Here is a 20,248-nt window from a genome sequence, read left to right on the forward strand (position 1 = left end):
TGTTCTATCATTGTAGTTTTCAAGTGGTGAGCAATAACTCATTAATGCATAATGCATTCCATTTAGTAGGTTGTGCCTGGCATTCCTTTTAAACAAACTGGAGTAAAATAAACAGTAAGAATATCAGAATGTATGTATCATGTAGTAAGGTTAAGTATTTTTGGTAACGCTTATTTCAGATCCATGTACATATGTAGATATGTATTAGGATCTAAAATGTATTTCTTACTTTCTGTTGCTGTCAAAGATTTAAAGGTCAATGTTTTAGTGGATGTTACTTCAAAAGAAGTCAGAAATGTTTCTCCTTCCCCTTTTTTTGAAAGGAAGGTGGCCAAGGTATGCTGGGGGCTTGGAGCCTTACACATTGAGTTTTATTGGTTAAGTACCTTGAGAGTTATGTGTGTGTTTCTGAAACTGAGAAGTGAGACATATTTCTGTGCTAAGTATACTATAAGATTTAATATCTACTGTATTTTGTAGTCCTGAGGGGATGCACATTATGCAAGTATTATGTATTTATCAAGTGATATTACTAGATCATGAGACAGAAAATGATGCTAGCTAGGAACAGAAGCCAAAAGAAGATGTCTTAGAAAAAAATAACCACCAAAAATCTTAAGGCGGCTGTGTATGAGGTGCTTCTAATAGCAATAACCCCATCTTATTTTAGAATCAGTTAAATTTAAGTTAAAAGAGTTCAAAAATTAGTTTTGCTTTTTACAAATCGAAAATGGTAAGTCACATGAGAAATTTTTTGCAAGAAGCAAGTTGGTTTTTAAATAAATATAAATGTACATATTTACAATACATTGGGAAAAAACCTGTGAATGGCTTTTTTTCTGCATTGAACAAAGGCACACATTAAAATGAATTTAAAAATTGTAGGTGGGAGGCATAAGCCGAGAGCCTGTTAAATATACCTGAGCTATTGATGGGAATGATTATACAAATAAAGAAAACAATAACCATATGGTTTTTCTAATTACTTTTTTGTACTGATGAGAATTAAGCTCAGTGTTAGGAAAAAAACATTAACTCACATGAAGTACTGAGTATAATCCATTAGGAGATTAGAAATGTTCTTAGAAGTCTGGATCATTTGTGCATATTCATTTGAGTTAAATAATTGTTAGATGGGAGGAAAATATTGCCTTCTGGGTAAAGTTGTATCTACAGGAGGATCATTAGGATCTCTTCCTCACCTCCCCACCCCCAGTTTCCTCCCCATTCCATTAAATCTCTTTTATCGCTGGACATGACTTCATTTCCAAAGTTCTCTTCCTGTGGACATGCTCCAGAGCCTTACAGCACTGCTGCTTTCTCAACTCTTGAGAATTTGAAATGCAATTAGGCTTTTCATTATATTTAAATGTTAAACTCAAGTTACTGTTCTGAAAATAAAATATAATCTCAGCTCTAATGAGGGTAACTGAGCTCTGTCATTGTAAATGAGTTATTTCCCTCTTCATATATACCGTATTTAAACTTTTTAAGAATAGGAAAAGATTTACACATCTGGTTGTATAATTAGCAATCAATTTATGAAATGAGATGTGAAACAATTAAGCACCATAATAACATGTGGCAGCATCACCAAAAAAAGTTACATACTTTACTATATTTATGATGATAAAAACTAAAAAAATGTTGATAGGTGAACCTGCATATATTTACAAATCCTGGGAGTCACAGGTTTTAACTATTCAGTTTGTTAAAGCTCTTTAGAAAGTACTAATATGGATGGCTTTAGGCCAGAGGATAACTTTGCCTGTAGCATCTATTTCACTGTAAACATTTACAGGGTAGCATAGAGTAGGTGGAACAAGGTGTAGGAAGATATTATGTGAGCTATTCAGGATTTTCAGCTGCAGCAAGCAAGCATGTGGCTGGGTGTGTGTTTTAGGCAAACAAAATTAGTCATTGGTTTGGGGTGTCAGCTACTTTTTTCACTTTAGCCTTCTAGGTTTCTTGTTATGGAATACTTGGCAAATTAATGGTGATAAGAAAACATATGTAAGAAGGTATGCTAAAGCCAACCCAACCCCAAACTATCATTCATTTCACACAGCATTCCGGCTTTCCTCAGTCTGTTTGTAAAATATTATAATCCTTCATGTAACATCTGCCATTTAAAGCTTTAAGGTATACATAGAATTCAATACCTTCGACAGGTGAGTTTATTTTGTATATTGTGAATAAAAATTCCCCTCAGAAGGCAATGAGACTGTGAAAACAAACTTTCCTCTAGAATGAAGAAGGAAGATGGAAAGGAACAGATGCTAGATTTGCTAGTCTTTTGCTTAATTATGGTATAATCTTTTACACCATATTTCTTCTTTTCATAGAATTTTGGCCAAGAAATTAATATGTTGGTATTTCTGTTGGCAAATTTTTTCTAACTGATAACTGAGGAAAATCCCTTGGTCTCAAGAATTGCAACTATTAGCACTTTCAGGAAGCACACATCCAGACTTCTGAGACTATACTTTTAGCATCCTGGAGCAGGACATACTTAGGAAATAGGAAGTTAGAAAGTAAAATAAACGGCCATTGCTTTTCTGTCATTAAGGTTACCTTTTTGATTTGCTCAGTGCAAATAGAGATATAGAATTTAACCACATGAGATGTCAGAGGTCTGTGACTTCCCTTGACACTTACCCTAGCAGGCCCAGACAGGATGACATTGGCGCCTGGATTTCTTGGGTGACAGCTTTTAATACTACCTTCACCTCCAGGAACATAGTCTACTTTCAAATCAATCCTAATATCCATAGGCAGGAATAATCTGTATATTTCCTATATCCATATATTGGAATAAAATTGAACCCCAATTTTTACACCCAATAAAAACGTGCAACAATAGTATTTATTTAGAGTCAACAATAGTATTTGTTTAGAGTCAATAGCATTTATTGAACAATTGCTGTGTACTATATGCTCGACTAGGTGCTTTCATTTTGTTATAACAAGATTTCCTTTAACTGTGAAATATAATTGGTTCTAGCCAGGCAAGTACTCTCTTGGGCATCTAATAGGTATCAGGTTAAGATTACACCTTTAATTCTTTGCTTTCATTTTAATGCAAGCTCACTTCTCACACACGATAATTTCATCATTGTCTAGTCACATTGTTTTCATCATTTGGGGACCATACCATGACCTCATGACCCATGGCCTGCTTCTTCCATCAGTGAAGACATTTATTTCCTAGTAGGTCAAGCCAACATTAATCTCTTACTCATCTGAATAGAAGAAAGACTGGTTTAGCTATCTGGTGGATGGTGCTGCAGTAGAATAGGAAATACCAGAGAATGTGTGAAATGATGTTAAGAGAAAGTGTTGCTGAGACAGCCATGTAGAAAAATCTACAGCAAAGTTGGATTAAACTTGTCCAGAATGCAGAGAAAATAATTGAGCAAGACCTTGGGAGTCAGTCTTTTACCCTTAAGAATGACCAAGGCAGCCCAAGGAGAGCACCAGAAGAGGAATCTCTTTGTGTCACAGAAACGAAGGAGAAAGTACATTTCTAGAAGAGGGGAGCAATCAACAAATACCACAGGAATTATATAAATCGAGGCCACTGGTATTGGTAGTTAAGAGGTCTTTTGTGACATTTTTAGAGACCAGAAGCCAGTTTAAAAGGTTGAGGAGTAAATGAAAAGTTGGGAAATGAAATTGATAATGATTACTTTTTTGACATACTTGATGATTAGTAATGAGAAATGTTGGAACTTCACAAGGAAATAAGATCAAGGGAAGGAAGAGTTTTATTGTTCGCAGGGTAGGAATGACTCAGATATGCTTACTGGCTGACAAGGAGGCAGAAGTGAAGCAGAATTTGATCTCTGACCCTATTTTTACTCATCAAATGTAGAATGTAAGAAGCGTCTCTAAATCATCAGATATGTATTGGGAGCCTACCTACTTGCCCAGTATCTTGTTAATATGCTCAGTGTTATTGTGCAGTGTGATTAAGTAATCCATGAAGAACTCTGGTATTTATTCTTTTTGCCCTTAAAGTACAGGATTAAGGTTGTAATAAAAAGAAACATGAGGTTTGCACACACACAAAAAAGATAGTAGAATTCAGCCAAAATTATATATAAGATTGTTTATAAATGGCTTTAGAGATGAGACAATGCTACTGAATTAGTGAAAATGTGACTGACATCTTTCTATAGGTCAGGCTCAACAAAAATAAAGACAAAATGAGGAAAACTATTAAAAATAATGAGGATTCAGATATGACCACCAAGGATGTACTTTTATTCTTTGATTTCTTTTTAGACTAAATTTCAGTGTCAGTCCTTCATAAAATTAGAAATTTTAACATGGGAAACACCGTCCCTGTGTTGCATCTGGCAACTTCAGGTTTTCAGGAGTCTTATATTTTTACATATAATTTAAAAAATAAACCTCAGGTCCAGATTCACTTCCCCTCATTTTAATCACCCTCCCAATTCTCGCTTTTGAACACATGTTGTTCTTTTCTTAGAAGCTGATGATTATTGGTACAAAATATCTCTAATGTAAGCCTTGTATTTAGTGTTTAGGTTGGTATGGACTCTACTCAAAGAGAAAGATTTGCTGTTCTGAGGCTCTTAGAATCCTTTTTACTCTAAAAAGAAAAAGCCATGTAGCTTAGTTGGTTAGAGCGTCATCCTGATATGCCAAGGCTGTGGGTTCAATCTCTGGTCAGAGCACATACAAGAAGCAACCAATGAATGTATGAATAACTGGAACAACAAATCTCTCTTTCTCTCTCTCTCTCTCCCTCCCTCCTTCTCTTTCTCTCTTCCTCTCTCTAAAAGTCAATAAATTAAATTAAAAAAGAAAAATGATGCAAATTTTGTAAAATGTTGAAAAACTTAAAATTTTGAAGTTATTTTTTGCCCCACCCCAGCTTCATTGAGGTATAATTAACAAAGAGGAAATGTATGTATTTAAGGTGTACAATTTGATGTTTTGATGTATGCATACATTGTGAAATAAACTCCACAATCAAGCTAATTAACATATTCATCACTTTACATAGTTAACCATTCTCTCTCTTGCTGTACAATACTTAAGATCTACCCTCTTAGCAAATTTCAAGTGTACAAACTATAGTAAAAACATGTTGTACATTAAATCTCCAGAACTTATTCAGCTTGCATAACTAAAACTTTATATCCATTGGCCAACATCTCCCCCTGATCCTAACAGCCCCATTCTGTTCTCCCCTATTCACTATTTTAGATTCCACATATAAGAGATCGTGCAGTTTACATCTTTCTATATCTGACTTATTTCACTTAGCATAATGTGATCAAGAGCCATTCATGTTATCACAAATGGCATGATTTCCTTCTTGTTTAAGGCTGAATAATATTTCATGGTGTATATACCACATTCATCCAGTGATAGACTGTTAGGTTGTTTCCATATCTTGGCCATTGTGAATAATGGTGTAAAGGTATTAATCATGTAAACCAGCATTTCCCAAACTGTGTTTATTTTGCCACATAGTCCAGGAAAAAAAAAGTTTTCATGGGTGGAATGCTTGTGAATTTATGGTTAAAAGGAATATTCCGTTCTGAGAATTAAATTTCATTAGAATTACATCCCCCCAAAATATGTATTTTTTATTTCAATTTTTGTATTTTTATGCTGCATTTCAAGTTACTGTGCAAATATTACTGGTTGATAAGAATTTAAGAATACTCCATTAACAGGAATCAAAATAGTTTAATAACATCTTCCTGCCAAGAAAACACAGTGCACAAAATCAGAAGTAACTTAGACTAAACGATTCCCCCCACTTCAGAGAAAATGTGTGTTAAACGTATTTCTAAAATGACTGTGAAAATTTTGGTATTAATTTATTATTTATGATTTCTAGTTTAAATTTCTTTCTTTCCATTTTATGCTGAAGAAAATGGATTTCTATAGTATCAGAAATAGAGAAGGAAACCAAGTGGTTTCACATTTAAGTTATTGAGGCTATCTTTTTAGTTTGTTTAAGGAAAAAATTATTCAGCTGAACTAAACTTACAATAATAGCATAAATGTGCTTATTAAATACATGATCAACAATTTTCAACTCTTTGCCTTGTAATTGGAAAAGAAAGCAGGTTCATATGGTTGGTTTCAATTAAGGCTATTGTTTTGAAGGAATTAAACAGCTTGATAATCAAGTTATGGATTCTATGCATCTCTTAACTAAATAACTTAGTCTGATATCTCTTCAAAAGCCATGTTCCATGTTACTAATTAACTACACCTCATAGGCATCTCACCTCCTCTTTCAGGATCTGCTCTCTGGTATATTATTATTACAATTTCTTATTGTATTCAGTAAAGAAGTTGAATTTGCAAATGGATCATTTTGGGGGTTGATTAGTATCACTAATAACACATTCACAGAGTCCTTTTGCTTAGTGCAATTATATTTTTTACGAGGTTTACACATCGAAATAAAGATCATAATTAAAATTATTAATATTTAAAATTAAAATACATATAGAAAATGTATTTTTCCAAAAGTCTTTACTGTGTTATCTTTGTTTATGTGTGTATGATTAATATTGTCATAAATACCAATGAAATGACGACTTGTTTGTTGAGCTTCAAATGGAAAAATTCCAGCAAAGAAGACAAAAGTGAGTGATGAGAGAGTATTTCCAAACAAACCCCTCTTAAAATGGCTTTGCAGTAAAAGCCTTTGCCTCCACTTCTGCCCAGCTGCATTAAGTTGAGAGGAACATTTACTTTAGGATGCCAAGTACCTTGTCTTTTTCAAAGCTAGGAAAGTCTGGGTTTGTGGGACTTGCCGCCTTTGAGAGGTAGTCATTCACTTTCTTCAGATTCAAATTCTATTTGATTTCTCTTCTGTATATTTATCATCGTAGCCCCCTCTTGTTTCAGAAGGTGAGCTTACATTTGGATTTTTAGCCTCAGTACCTCGTACAATGTTAATGTTGCTAAATGCCCATGTTGACATCCAAAGGTCTGTAGCCTCTTTTCATGGCAGGAATTTGATTTTTCCACTATTCTAATTGAAAGTTGTAGCCTCATATGTGCAGAGCAGTTGGAAAAATTGGGGAAGGGGACAAATTTATCTGACTCCAGAAAACAAGCTATGCAAATGCATATGAAAAAATTAAAATCTACAAAAATACATGGAGAAAAGTCATGTATACCGGTTGGGCATTTCTTTTGCAATTGACTTTTACAGTGTACCAACCCTGACATCCTTCCAAAGCAGTGTTTGACTAGGAAATCGTTATACCTATAGCCTTGGAAAATTGGTGTAGCAATAAAATTTATTATACATTGTGTCTTCTTTTTGTCTGAAAAGCACACTTACAGACTACATATTTATCAGAAGTTTGTAATAGGCCATCCAAAGTATTAAATGCACCATCACAACACATGCACACAAACACACACAAGAACAGTTTTAACTTATGTGCAAACCTGAGTTTTGCACTAGATTGCAGTTGTATTTATGTAGTGGCTATGGATCTTTTTAAATTGTGTATTCCCATGTGATATCTGACCTAAAAATCAATCATACCTTTTTATTTATCAATAACTAGTTTTTAGTGTCAGAGCAGGACTAACTCTAGAATATGGAGGGAAAAAGGGAAGTAAAAGGAATATTAAGATCATATTAATAGGGAGAGGTGATAGGGAGAGGTGAAGTAACTTTGTAGTATTTTCTAATAGAAGCAGCTACTTACTCTGTGCCAGGCACTGTGGTAAGCTTTTTACATATATTGTCTCATCTAATCCTCACCGCAACCCTGTAAAGTTGGTGTTACCTCCTTTTTACAGACAGGGCATGTGAGGCTCAGAGAGATTAAGAAGCACGCCCAAAGACATTCTGCTAGTAAACAGCATCATCAAAACTTGAACTTACCTCTCTAACTCAATAGTCTATATTGTAACCCCCGTGGTTATATTATGGAAGTATAAAAAAGGTTTTATTGGGATCTTGAGTTTGCTGCCTGTCTCTTTCACTATGTCTTAGCAACATAGCACTGAGCACTCCTGAAACACAGTGCTGCTTGAATGAAGTAAACATCTGGAATGACCAGATGCTACAGACTTATAATGACTTCTGAGTTATAGAGCTATAAACTGTTAGGAGTGGAGGAGAGAAAGCATTATGAAATTAACAGTACACTTGTGCTGGATAAGTCTCTTCTGCATAATATTGTCAGTAACAGCAACCAGACTTTTAAAAAGTTGTATTAAGGTAGGATATACTATTATTTAATAGTGACAATTCCTGGTATTTTATAGGAATCTTTTGTTTAGGAGGTTTTAATGTAAACTATGTTCAGTGCATGAGCTATCACAGCACATTTTAAATCCTGGGTTGTTTTTCCCCTAATATTTGACCTCCCAGGAATTTTCTGTTCTACTCTCCTTTCCATCCCACTTTCTGCTTTTTTTTGCATTGGTGGTTCATTCAATATACCTTTAATAAACACATTCAATAAGTCAGTCATGTTTCTAGGTGTTGAAAATACACCCCTGAGCAAGTATTCAAATAAGTTTTAGTATTAACATAAGGAGCCTAACCTTTTTTCTATAGCTTGAGCATCACAAATTATCACTGTCTAAAGAGAAATAATAAGTTGATAATAAGTTGCCTTGGGTGTCTTTCTGTAGTCTAATCATTTTGTCTTAAAATTTTACTGACTTATTTATAATGACCAAGAAGAAGAAACAGCCCAAAGGTACATCAGCTCATGAACAGGTAAACTTAATGTGGCATATCTATGCAATGGAGTATTATTCGGGAATAAAAAGGAATGGAGTACACATACATTCTACAACATGCATGAACTTTGAAAACTTTTTATTAGTGAGAAAAGCCAGACACAAAAGGCTACACACTGCATGATTCATTCCATGTATATGAGATGTGCAGTAGGCAAATCCATAGAGGCGAATATAGATTTTTGGTTGCTGAAGGATGAAGGAGTGGGAATATAGCTAAAGGGTATAGGACTTCTTTGATAGGAAGGGGTATTCAAATGTTCCAGAATTGATTGTGATGATGATTGCTCATATCTGTGAATATACTAAAACCACTGAATTGTACATTTTAAAAACTGAGTATTATGGTATGTGAATTATATCTCAATAAAACTTATTAAAAGTTGTACTGACTTATCTATAATGAATGTTATATTATTCCTATTTGAGGAATTACAAAAGTAAATTAACAGCTAAATTGAGAAGGTTGTTGATCTATTTTTAAAGAGAGGTAATGGATTGGGACAGCTTTGGATTCCCACTTATTCTGTAACCTTTATGGGGAAAGTTGATTTCTTATATAAAAACTCACACTGAGGATCTTTGTTCTTTGGAGTGCCTCTCTTATTTGTCCCACTATGTACTGGGTATTTTGTCATGATACCCTGAATGTAGACCAAATCTTTATTTTCCCACCAGCTAGCACAATGTCGCCTGTAGAGCAGGTGCTCACTACTTCCATTGGTTTAGCAAGTATTTGTTGAGAGCTTACCATGTATGAGGTATTGAGCCAGACACTGAAGACGAATAAGATGTGCCTTTGAGAACCTCAGAGTCAAGCAGAAAGATAAGCAAGAGTTCCACTATAATATGACAAATGTTGAGATGGAGAGGGGCCAACATGTTTGATGGGGGTGCTGAAACCCTGAGTATAGTTCTGTGTCTGGATGTAATTCAACCACACATATGATATGCATATCCCATTTGAGTTATTCTTCCCTACATTTAAACACATCCATTAAGAAGGCACTCATGGTTTCCCAAGACAGTGAAGTTAAACTTCATTTTTCTAATTCAACAAATGCCTATGTATTTTGACATCAAATCTATGAATATAATGCAATTACATATTTCATTTGAAAATAAAACTGAAGGAGAGCTGTGTTAGTATTACATGGCACATCCAGAAATCATACTATATATTAATAGAAGTTTGAATAATCTTTACAATTAAAAAAACACACCTTGGATTCATTATGTGTTGAAATTGCTAGTAATAAGCTTATGAATTTTAGGCTATGTTTGTGCACTGCTGTGCCCATGGGAGGCAGTAGAGAGTAGTTCTTGACATCAAGCATTCTGGAGCATGTCTGCATTTGATTCTGGCTTTTCCACTCATCCACTGTGTGACAGACAATTTGCTTAATTTTTCCATGTCTTAATTTCCTCATCTGTAAAACAAGGACAATAATGGTATCTACCTCAAAGGATTGTTATGAGCAGTAAATGAATTAATGTATGTGAAAATGCTAAGATTAACACCAGGTACATAGGGAACACAGTGTTTATATTAGCTATTATTATATTTTTTGTCCAGCTGAAATTTCATGTTTTACTATTCTGTTTTTCATGATCATACACACTCACGTTTAAACGACATTTGAACCATTAGAGATTAATGTGAATCAGCAATTTTCAACCGGTGTGCTGCAAGAGACACATTTGGGTGCCACAGGAATTTTTAAAACATGCAAAACCTGACTAGTCAGGGGCTCTGACCTCTTTTCCCTTAGATTGTCAAATAAAAAATGACAACAGTCAACACAACAGTAACCATCTAGTGTGAATGAATCAAAATTGTACCTATTTTTGTTCTCAGATTGGAAAAAACAAAAATGTTTTGGTGTGCCACAGAATTTTGGTAATTAGTTTATGTGTGCCATAAAATGAAAAAGGTTGAAAATCGCTAATGCGGAGGTTTCTTTTACACGGAGAATATAACCCTTTGACTTTGTGCTCTTTTGACCTTTTGTTCTTTTTCCATCAAAAACCAAGTAAGTTCTCTCTTATCTCTATTTAGAAATGAGAAGCCAATTTTGACATTCCTTTCTGCTCCTTTTACATGGCCTCAGAGCTTTACAATAAATTATGTGACTATCTCCTATCAGCTTGATAAAATCTCCATAGCTTGAACATTATCCCATGCCAAGAGATCAGTGATTTTAGAATATCTGGTACATAGTTTAAAATCTACAAGAAATAAAACATACAACAGAGTTGGATTTACGCTTCTTGGCCTCATTGATACCATATTGTTTGCCAGCCTTGTGATTTAGATGGGCATAGCTTTAGTCAACCAGTAACATCATTCGCCAGTATGCTGTCTAGGGGCCAAAATTTAGTGATGGCTTTATTCTTCTACAATGATAAATGTGTTTTTTTCAGTGTTTAGGAATTCTACTTGGCCACAAAGTTGACAAATAATTCATTTAGAATAATAGTGAATTAATAGAAGTGTTTTTGCCTTAGTGCAGGTTATTGTTAACCTTTCATCTTTCTATATTGTTCCACATTTATTATTTTTAGTAGTGATATCATTTTCAGGATCAAGCACAGTAAAAAATGCTAAAAATGACACGAAGGAGCGAGGTAGCCAGTTTGGCACAGAAAACAGAAGCCTGATGGGACTAGATGCTATACTAAGTTCAGCTAGGTCTGGGATCCAGTGGAGATCCACATTGTTCTTTCAACTTTATGGACTAAGTTGTTACAATGTCCTCATCATTATGCTTAAATTACAATTTTATCTTTGTCATTAAATGGATGCATATTAATGTCCCCACCAAAAAAGTTTCCTTAGTAGCAGTAAGTAATGGGTTAATTATAGATTTCACATGTATGATCATTATTAATTTTTATTCAGAAGTTCCCTTAAATAAAATACATAAGCAGTTAAGTTGCCTTTAGAAATTTACCAACAAATAGTCTTTACACACTGTAATTATCTCTAAAAATCATCACGTGTTCAGTGACTAACTCTCTAGAGCTTTTACTAAGATAAACAGAGGCAGCAATAACCAGTTCCCTTGTATTTCCCAATCATTGGCATGCCTTTTAGTTGGAGTTTAGATTTAAGGAGGGCTCTGTCTTTCCCTAGGAATCCAAACTATGCTATCTCCTAGTTGGCTCCCTGGAAAATCTAAGCCTCCCTGTTACTCAAGGACTAAAGTCCAATCAGGCTCTTGTACATCCTTTTATAGTGTGTTTGTATTGTCGACAGATCTGAACGAACATGTGTTATGTGTCAGCAAGCACCTAAGCACAGACTAACAGTGTGATACTTCATTAGCATACCTCAGTATGGTCATATATTATTGAAATACTTTTTGGAATACTTCCTTTTTGATTGGTCAATAGACACTGATCAGAGCACCTTTTCCAACGCTCTCACTTCCCAAACACCACACGATTCAGCAACAAAAATGGCAATGCCTGGCAGAATAGCATCAGTCTTGATTGTCATGTGCCCATGTTGTTAGACTTGTTTACTGTTTTGAATATCCCCCCTGGCTCATAGCCAATCATGAGTTCTACCTCTGCCTACATCACACATGCCAATGGAGGTCTGTAACCTTCACAGACTTTTCATGGGCTATTTTCCTCTTTTTGTATCCTAAATGTTAGCTAGCATTCTGAGAGAAGAGTCATATCCCATAAAGAGATGGGGCACTACATCTAGACATTTAGACCTCACTTTTTAACAGAAACTTCAGACCTCATGAAAAACAGGTCCTAAAGCCTTCAAACTGTATTAATAGGTAAGCCTCCAGGGCCTTGCATTATAGCACTCCATAGCCCATGTCATTTGTATTTTAAAATGTATATCTAGCATACTTGATTCAACGCCTTACACAGAAATTGTTTGCTGCATTTTATTTGATTGAATCTGGCTTTGTAAACCACAGAAAAATTTAATTGGTGTGCTTGTGGGGGAAGTAATAGAGGGAGGTACACTCTGATGTCATAGCCAATCAATAGCTGCCAGTGAGGCAGAAGACACACAAACTATAAAAGTAGACATGAGGACTCCAAACACAGGCATCTGGGGCCATTTAACAGTGACCAACATATCCTCCAAGGCATGACTAATGTTTCTTTGTTAAGATGACCAAGAATTATTTAAAAAAGGATAACTTTTTTTTACTATCCTATATCTAAGAGGACAAAAAAGTTTGAAAAAAATTTTAGAAAGATTTCTATCTAGATTGATAAAGAGACAAATATTAATGTTTAAGAGTTTTGTTTTTGGAAGTTTCACTTTTATTGATCCCTCCTGGCCCGTGTTCCAATGAATAAGGTGTTATTATAAAAAGACCTTAATGCAAACTTGTGGACTTTTGTAGTATCTGATGGGCCGGTAATATTAATAAAAATTATTCCTCATAGAAATTATCGTGTTGAGAAAATTATTTTGGGACCAGAACCAGCATTAAAAAATGAAAGCACTTCTGAGCTTATGGAGTTTGTTTATGGAGGAAAAAATATAGAATGCTAATCTTCTGTGTTCTGTTTTTGATGAAAAATAATTGAAGAATTATTTTCTCACTAATAATAGTATAAGGGAGCCTAGCAAAGAATAGTATAAAATGAACTGTTGTCATCATTGAATTTCTGCATGTGCACCTTTTCCTCCCATAAGTATGCATTGTATCTGGAGGGAAAATTATTTTCCCTCATTAATATCATACATGCTCCAAAATATTTGTGCATTATTTAGAAATAGAAATGTGGACTAAATAATAGAGATAAAGAACACCTTAAAATGTTTTTTGAGGTTCACTTTGCCAGTAGAAATTCTTTCAAATAACAATAATACTTTGCTTATCATGTGAGGATTTTCAAGTGCTGTGTGGATGTGAATGCTCACACTACCCTGCATTAGAGGCAGTATTCTCCTGAAGAGAGACTATACAAATGGAAATGCTGCTTGTGTGTGCTTAGTGAAACCCATGACATTTTCTTCAGAGCACAGCTTTAAAAATTAAGTTCAGTTTTGTAGTATTCACAGTCATGAATACTACAGTCATGTGCAACAAATATTCTAATTGATTTAAAAGAGGTACCTCTTTGATAACTAAATAAATAACATAGTAGCTTACAAGATGTGCCCTAAATAGAGTTTTGTATGTACAAATGTATATATATTCAAAGAAATTTACTGGAGGGAGGCTTTTTGATAGACTCCATATTAGCACATGATATTTATGCTGACATATATTTTTGAAAACCTACTATGTGTTCAGCGTTAAAAAGTCTATTTTAGTTCCTTTTTAATGGATTACTCCCTTCCCCTTTTTAAATCATGTTTTATCATTTCAGCTTCCATCTGCTTTTAGAAAGCAGCATTTGTGTTGCATCAGATGGTTTTTGAAGTATGCTCCTTTAACCTCTGGTTAGAATAACTAATGTATTCGGATAGCAATTATAATAGGACATTTTCTTTTGGTGATTTCATCTTTAGCTGATACAGTATCACTCCACTTATCACTAATGGTTTTACTGATTTTTCTATTGACATGAATAACCCAATAAAGAAATGATATACGGAATTATTATTTTTCTCAGGTTTTAAGTTTTAATTCTATTTCCCACTAGATGTGAGAATTGAGTCTCACCATTATTAATTGAGAGTCTCACCAAAGGTTATCTTATAAACCTTTGCAATTGTAAGAGGCAGGTTTTCTTGATTTTAGCTACCATTATAAGATATAATTAATTTTGAATTCACATTGTAGGATCATATTTTTCCTATTAATGAGGTTGCTAATACATTCTCAAATGCAGTGAAAAATTAAGTGGAACTCAACTGTCCAAAACACACAGTCAATAAGAATTTTATCTGCATTTGATCATTAGGAAAAATAAAATATGAATTTACCAGAGATTAAGTGTAAGAAAAACACACCTTGTTATAGCCTAAGGTCAATTTATATTGAAGCAAAACACTAATAGCTTCTGTTAACCTTAATAAGAACTGATGTCCAGGAATGCTGGTTTTAAGGAATTATAGAATCTCTAGTAATGAGAGAATAATATAATTAGGTTTAGTGTATGTGATTTATTAAGATACACGCGCATGTGCACACGTGCACACAGAGGATTGTATTGAAAATATTTCTACCCAAAGTGTTTTCTAATAACCACAATTTAAAATAATCACCCAGTATCTTTATTAATTGTACCTATTTTATATGATCTACTGATTTCAAACAGTAGTATCTTTTCATAAAACTCATGAAGAAAAGCTGTTTTTCTCATGCATCTATTATTTGTGTTAATAATCTCATGCCACATTATTCTCTTCTTATATCTTAAAAAAATTAGCCCAACCTCTTTTAGGTAGAGTGATGGCTGAATTTTTGTTAAATTTATTATTATGTTTCTTTGATTGATTATGGATGAGAAATCCACTCATTTTCTAAATTTTATTTATTGATAGGAACTGCAGTGCAATAAATTCAGCTGTAATATCTGTATATATTTTAAATACCAACAAAGTAATAAAAACAGTCCTTGTAAAGGCATGGTTTGTTATTTGGTGACATTTTACGGGGTACCCGTTTCTTTTTTTAAAATATGTTTTTATTGATTTCAGAGAGAGGAAGGGAGAGGGAGAGAGAGAAACATCAATGATGAGTCATTGATTAGCTGCCTCCCACACACCCCCTGCTGAGGATCGAGCCTGAAACACGGCATGTGCCCTGGTCAGATTGGGACCTCTTGGTGTGTGAAACGATGCTCATACACTGAGCCGCACCAGCTGGGCTGGGGTATCTATTTCTTAAACTATACTTGCAAAACTAGCCTCATGTAGACAAGCCACTATGCTTGCAATTCTGTTAGCTGCCACTAGGTGGTGGCTGGTTGTAAACTGTAACCATCTGGGCTTTCCATGTGTGGATAATAGTGAGGATAGGTTTATAGTACACAACTGAATCAGGGGTTTTTTAAATGAAAATTAATTCTTTATTAAAATTGTCAATATAAATTTTTAGTTATCAATTATAGACAGATTGATACACAGTTTTAACAGCATTTATAGAAATGAAAGTGCATAATTATGAGTACCTTTTTCCCACCAACTTTTGTTATTAATAACTTCAAAATTCTTTGTTTTAAGAAGCTGTAGGCCATATGCTTATATATAGCTTTCTGTAGGCTTTTCTCTTATAGCTTTCTCTTCTACTGCCCTAGTTAATTGTTTCTGCTGCTAGTTCCAATTGTCCTAAATAACTAAAGTCTGAATTCCTTAGGTTTCAAGTGAAGTATTATCAGTCATAAGATTTTATCCCTTTTCCCAATAACACACACACACACACACACACACACACACACACACTCACAAGTAAGTGCACATATCCCTCCCCCCATGCACTGGTTTTCAGCAATATAATATAAACACATAGATTCGTGCCTGTATCTTCCTTTGGTCTCTTCCACCAGCTAGCTGCCAGCTTCTGTCACTCATTCTCACTCCTGCTTTCTTTTGGACTTTGATGCTTGGATTGTTTTAAAAAAACCAATCTGTATCAAATAATAAAGATTATCTATTAACTTCCTTAGTAGATTCCTGGCAGTTTTATGATCTTCTTTGTAAAAGGAGGCCATTACTCTGTTTCTTCTTTTGAAAACATTTATTTAAACTTCCAATTCAAATAAATAGAATGGTATTAAGTAGAGACATAGTGGCTTATTTTGATCACATGTATTCTCATGCCATGAAAATTAAGATTTTAAATATGAAGAGAAAGAAGAGAAAGGAGGGAAGGGGAGAGAGAGAGAGAAAGGGAGAGAGATGAAAATGCCTCCAAGATGTAGAATGTGTACAACAAAGTGTTCAACTCTGGTTATTAGATCATACCTCTTGTGCTGGCTGTGTCACTAACTCTCTTTGTAACTGTGACCAAGTCCTTTATCTTTATAGTTCTGTTGTCTTGTCTGAAACATGTGAGGATTGGTCTGTAGATCATCATTTCCCACATTGTGAGTCTGTGACTCAGGTTCATATTAAAGCAAAAATGTGGAGAATGCATCTCAGTTTCAGGTCTGCTTGAGTTCATGACTGAACAACTCAACTACCAATAAAAAGCACAGATTTTTATGCATAATGAAAATGTATAGGTTCGTTCTTTTTCTTTCCTGCATTTTTTTGACCTGCTGTTATCAATGTATTAAATGCTTTGCATTTGGGAGACATTGGTAGATGTAACACTTTCATATTCACATTGAAGGTAAACAGGAACCCTGCAATGGCTATTTTTTTCATTTGTATAGATACAGTCATTGTGGTTTATAAGAAATATTACCTTTGAATAAGAGAGAGTATTCTAAAAGGGCACAGTTTGTCATTTCTATCTTTGTTGGAGTTTGTGGTTATAAAGCAAGTGAGATTCAGAACTTAATTATATGCCACCTCTAACAATTTGGGGATGTGAGATTATCTCTCCAACTAGATTATAAACTCATTGAGAGAAGAGAATCTGTCTCATATATGCATTTTGTGTCACTCAAAGCCAAAATGCAGTGCTATGCATGTAGTACACAAGTTAGCAATGCACTTCCTTTCTGATACTATAATAAAAAGTTTCTGACTCATGGCATCTTCGTGGTGTACGGTGATTTTGATGTTTCTAATCCAACTTCCCATGTAATGTGGTAGAAACCAAGTGAAGAGGAGTGTATTACCTAGTGAAGCTATTCACTGCACTGTGGAAGAGCCAGCCCTTCACTGTGTTGAGCTAAAATGTACATCTCCATGACTCTCTATAGTTTTCACCAATAGAATCTTCTAAAGAAACAGTAAACAAGTCAACTTCTTGCCTTTATTTTTTTTCTTGCTCATCTCTAGAGTTTCTCATTTTAAATTGTTTCCCTTATAAAGATCTGGAAAAGGTTCTGCTTAAATATCTGAAAAGATACTGCTTTCATTTACTCTGTTTTTGCCACCTTGAAACACTCTACCTTTATTTTGATTATATAAAACTTTTTTCCTAATGAATTAAGTGATATTACTAATATCTGGGTAAGTTTTACTCTAGTCTCTAAGGATGCTGTTAGATCAGCTGTTTTCTTTTCCTAGGGAAGCTCTTTACTTTTTCCCATCTAGGTCCTTTGCACTCTCCCACACTGAATTTATTTAAATGTTCAGTTTAGCTAAGGTAAAATCTAAAACATCAAATAAATACCAAATTTGTTTATATTTTTCATAGTCTTTAAATTCCTAACAACCCACCTATGATGTCTAACACCAGATCCATGTCATTAACTGGGATCATGGGTTTATTGAGTGCTTACTTCACACCAAGGGTTTTCACATTTGTCACATGATTTAATTCTGCTAGGAAACTGAAATGCTGAGGTTAAATATTTTGACCAAGGTTCAAACTCAGGTTTTTGTGATTCTACAGCTCCTTCTATACACCACAGAAAACACTAACCTTTCTTTACTTTTCTGGGCCCTAGTTTTCTCATATATGCAATGAAAACAAATGGACTGAGAGTCTACTAAGTGCCAGAACCAGGATAAGTCCTGCCCCAAACTGGTTCACAGAAATAGGTGCACAACTATGATATAATGGGATCATGGTGGATAGTTCTATTTGAACAATGCTTTGAGAACCTGGTGATCCCTCTGTTTGGTGGAGTTCAGAAGCTAGCTTTAGAAGAACAATGGGGATTTTTTCCTTTCTAAGGAGGTACATTGCATAATTCTATATGAAAAAATATATATATATGTAAATTTAAGTGTGTGGCATCAAAAATATAGTTTTTGAGACTCTTGAAATCCATGAGAAGAGGAACCATGTCCAATATTTTGTACATAGTACTTAATACATATTTGGAAAATGAATGAAGTAAAACATCAGTTTTTGTAAATAAACAAACTTTTGCTTATACACAACTGACAGTTCAAAGATTTTTTAATGAGTAAGTACTATGTTAAGTGCACTGCCACCTTTATTATTTATATAATATTCAACTCAGGCAGTACTTATTGAGAACCTAGTTGTCTAGGTACTGTGCTTGGGGAGGTAAGAGTAAATATACATATGGTTCTAGTAATGTTTAAATCAAATTAGTGTTGTTCTTGAATTCCATTGAATCTAGGGCTGTTTCAATACAATGGTATAGATGGAAGCCATATTGTAGTGATTGTAGGAGTGATTGGGAATGAGGAAGAGAAGGTATCAGGTGGAAAATATTTCAGCAATAAAGGCTTAGGAGGCCTTTCCTGAGAGAGAGAAACAGCTGACCTGTAGAAAAGTCACATGGATTTTTTGGGGGGGGTAGAGACAGAATTGTAACTTAAGACATTATGGGAAGACACCTGAAGAACATAGTTAGGAATGGGTGAGTTCTTCATGATATTGCTTGGCCTCTAAATAATTAACCTTGTGGCCCTAAACATAAGTTTTTAAAAAATGAAGTGTATATAACATACGGATTCCTACATTCATATAATCTATCCACTAAGATTATCTTTAAAAATTTGTTTGAAATTTTGAAAATAAAATGTAAACGTGAGGGGCTGTGGCTTATTAATACATCTTGTCATCTAGTTATATGGCCCTAAGGTAGTCTTCAATACATGTTTGTTCAGGGAATATATTTGTGAGAGATAAATTATAGAGAACTGCTGTCAATATGCATTCAATGATTAAATATGAGCCATTTACCCTGAATGGTTTAGAGTCCTTCATTTACTTGCCTGATGGTAATGAGTTAAATTTGATCTTTCATGATTACTTGCAACTCTAGAATTCTCAAAATCCTTATCCTTCTAAGCATCTTATCTGACTTTTGACAAACCTGATAACCCAAATTGTGTTGTTTCAGTGATTACTAATATGAAGCAGCTTTGTTGATCGTGCCTTGAATGTTTTTAGTTAAACCGCTGTTCAGTAGTACATGTGATTAATAATGCCATTCATATTCAGACCCCGGGAACTTAAGCTTAGTCTTACATCTTTATGAGTTGAAGAAGTTTCTATTATGCTGAGAACCTTTATGGTCTTTTGTGGGATTATACTGTTATTTACAATAGAATCAAGGCATTTTGGTCTCCTTCATTAATATGTGGAACTATATGGCAGTCAAGTTTAATCATTTAAGTCATTCAGTACTTGGTAATATAGATGATAGAATGTTAACCTTCATTTCCTTATCATCCCTATAAGGTGTACTTACATGATTTTCAATTGATGAACACAACATGATTACTACAGTATAGAACTTCATCAGCTTTAATGGATAGTCCATTCACCTCTGTATAAATGTAAGTGCTCTCTTTAACTCAGTATTGAAGCCATTAATTCTTCTCCTCCTCCTCTTTCTTTTTTGCTTGGCCATTTAAGTTGAGTCAATTTTTTTAAAAATAATTCTTGACCTATAGTTATCTTCTTACTTTCCATATATGGTGCTGCTTACGTTAGTGTAC

The 20,248-nt window shown here is 34.3% G+C and overlaps 1 protein-coding gene across 5 annotated transcripts in view; it reads left to right on the top strand.

Moving 5' to 3' along the window:
• Positions 1–20,248, top strand: part of MBNL3 (muscleblind like splicing regulator 3) — a 96,232-nt gene that overhangs the window by 10,444 nt on the left and 65,540 nt on the right. For 3 of the 5 annotated variants that reach the window (XM_087829426.1, XM_016197999.2, XM_016198001.2), the window contains exon 2: positions 19,989–20,086. The exons of the other annotated variants lie outside the window; for them this stretch is intronic. The gene's annotated coding sequence lies outside the window, so the exon portion shown is untranslated. The remainder of the gene's footprint in view (positions 1–19,988; positions 20,087–20,248) is intronic. 5 annotated transcript variants of the gene reach the window in all.

The sequence above is a fragment of the Miniopterus natalensis genome, chromosome X (genome assembly GCF_054644295.1).
Source record: "Miniopterus natalensis isolate mMinNat1 chromosome X, mMinNat1.hap1, whole genome shotgun sequence".
Classification (NCBI taxonomy): Eukaryota; Metazoa; Chordata; class Mammalia; order Chiroptera; family Miniopteridae; genus Miniopterus; species Miniopterus natalensis.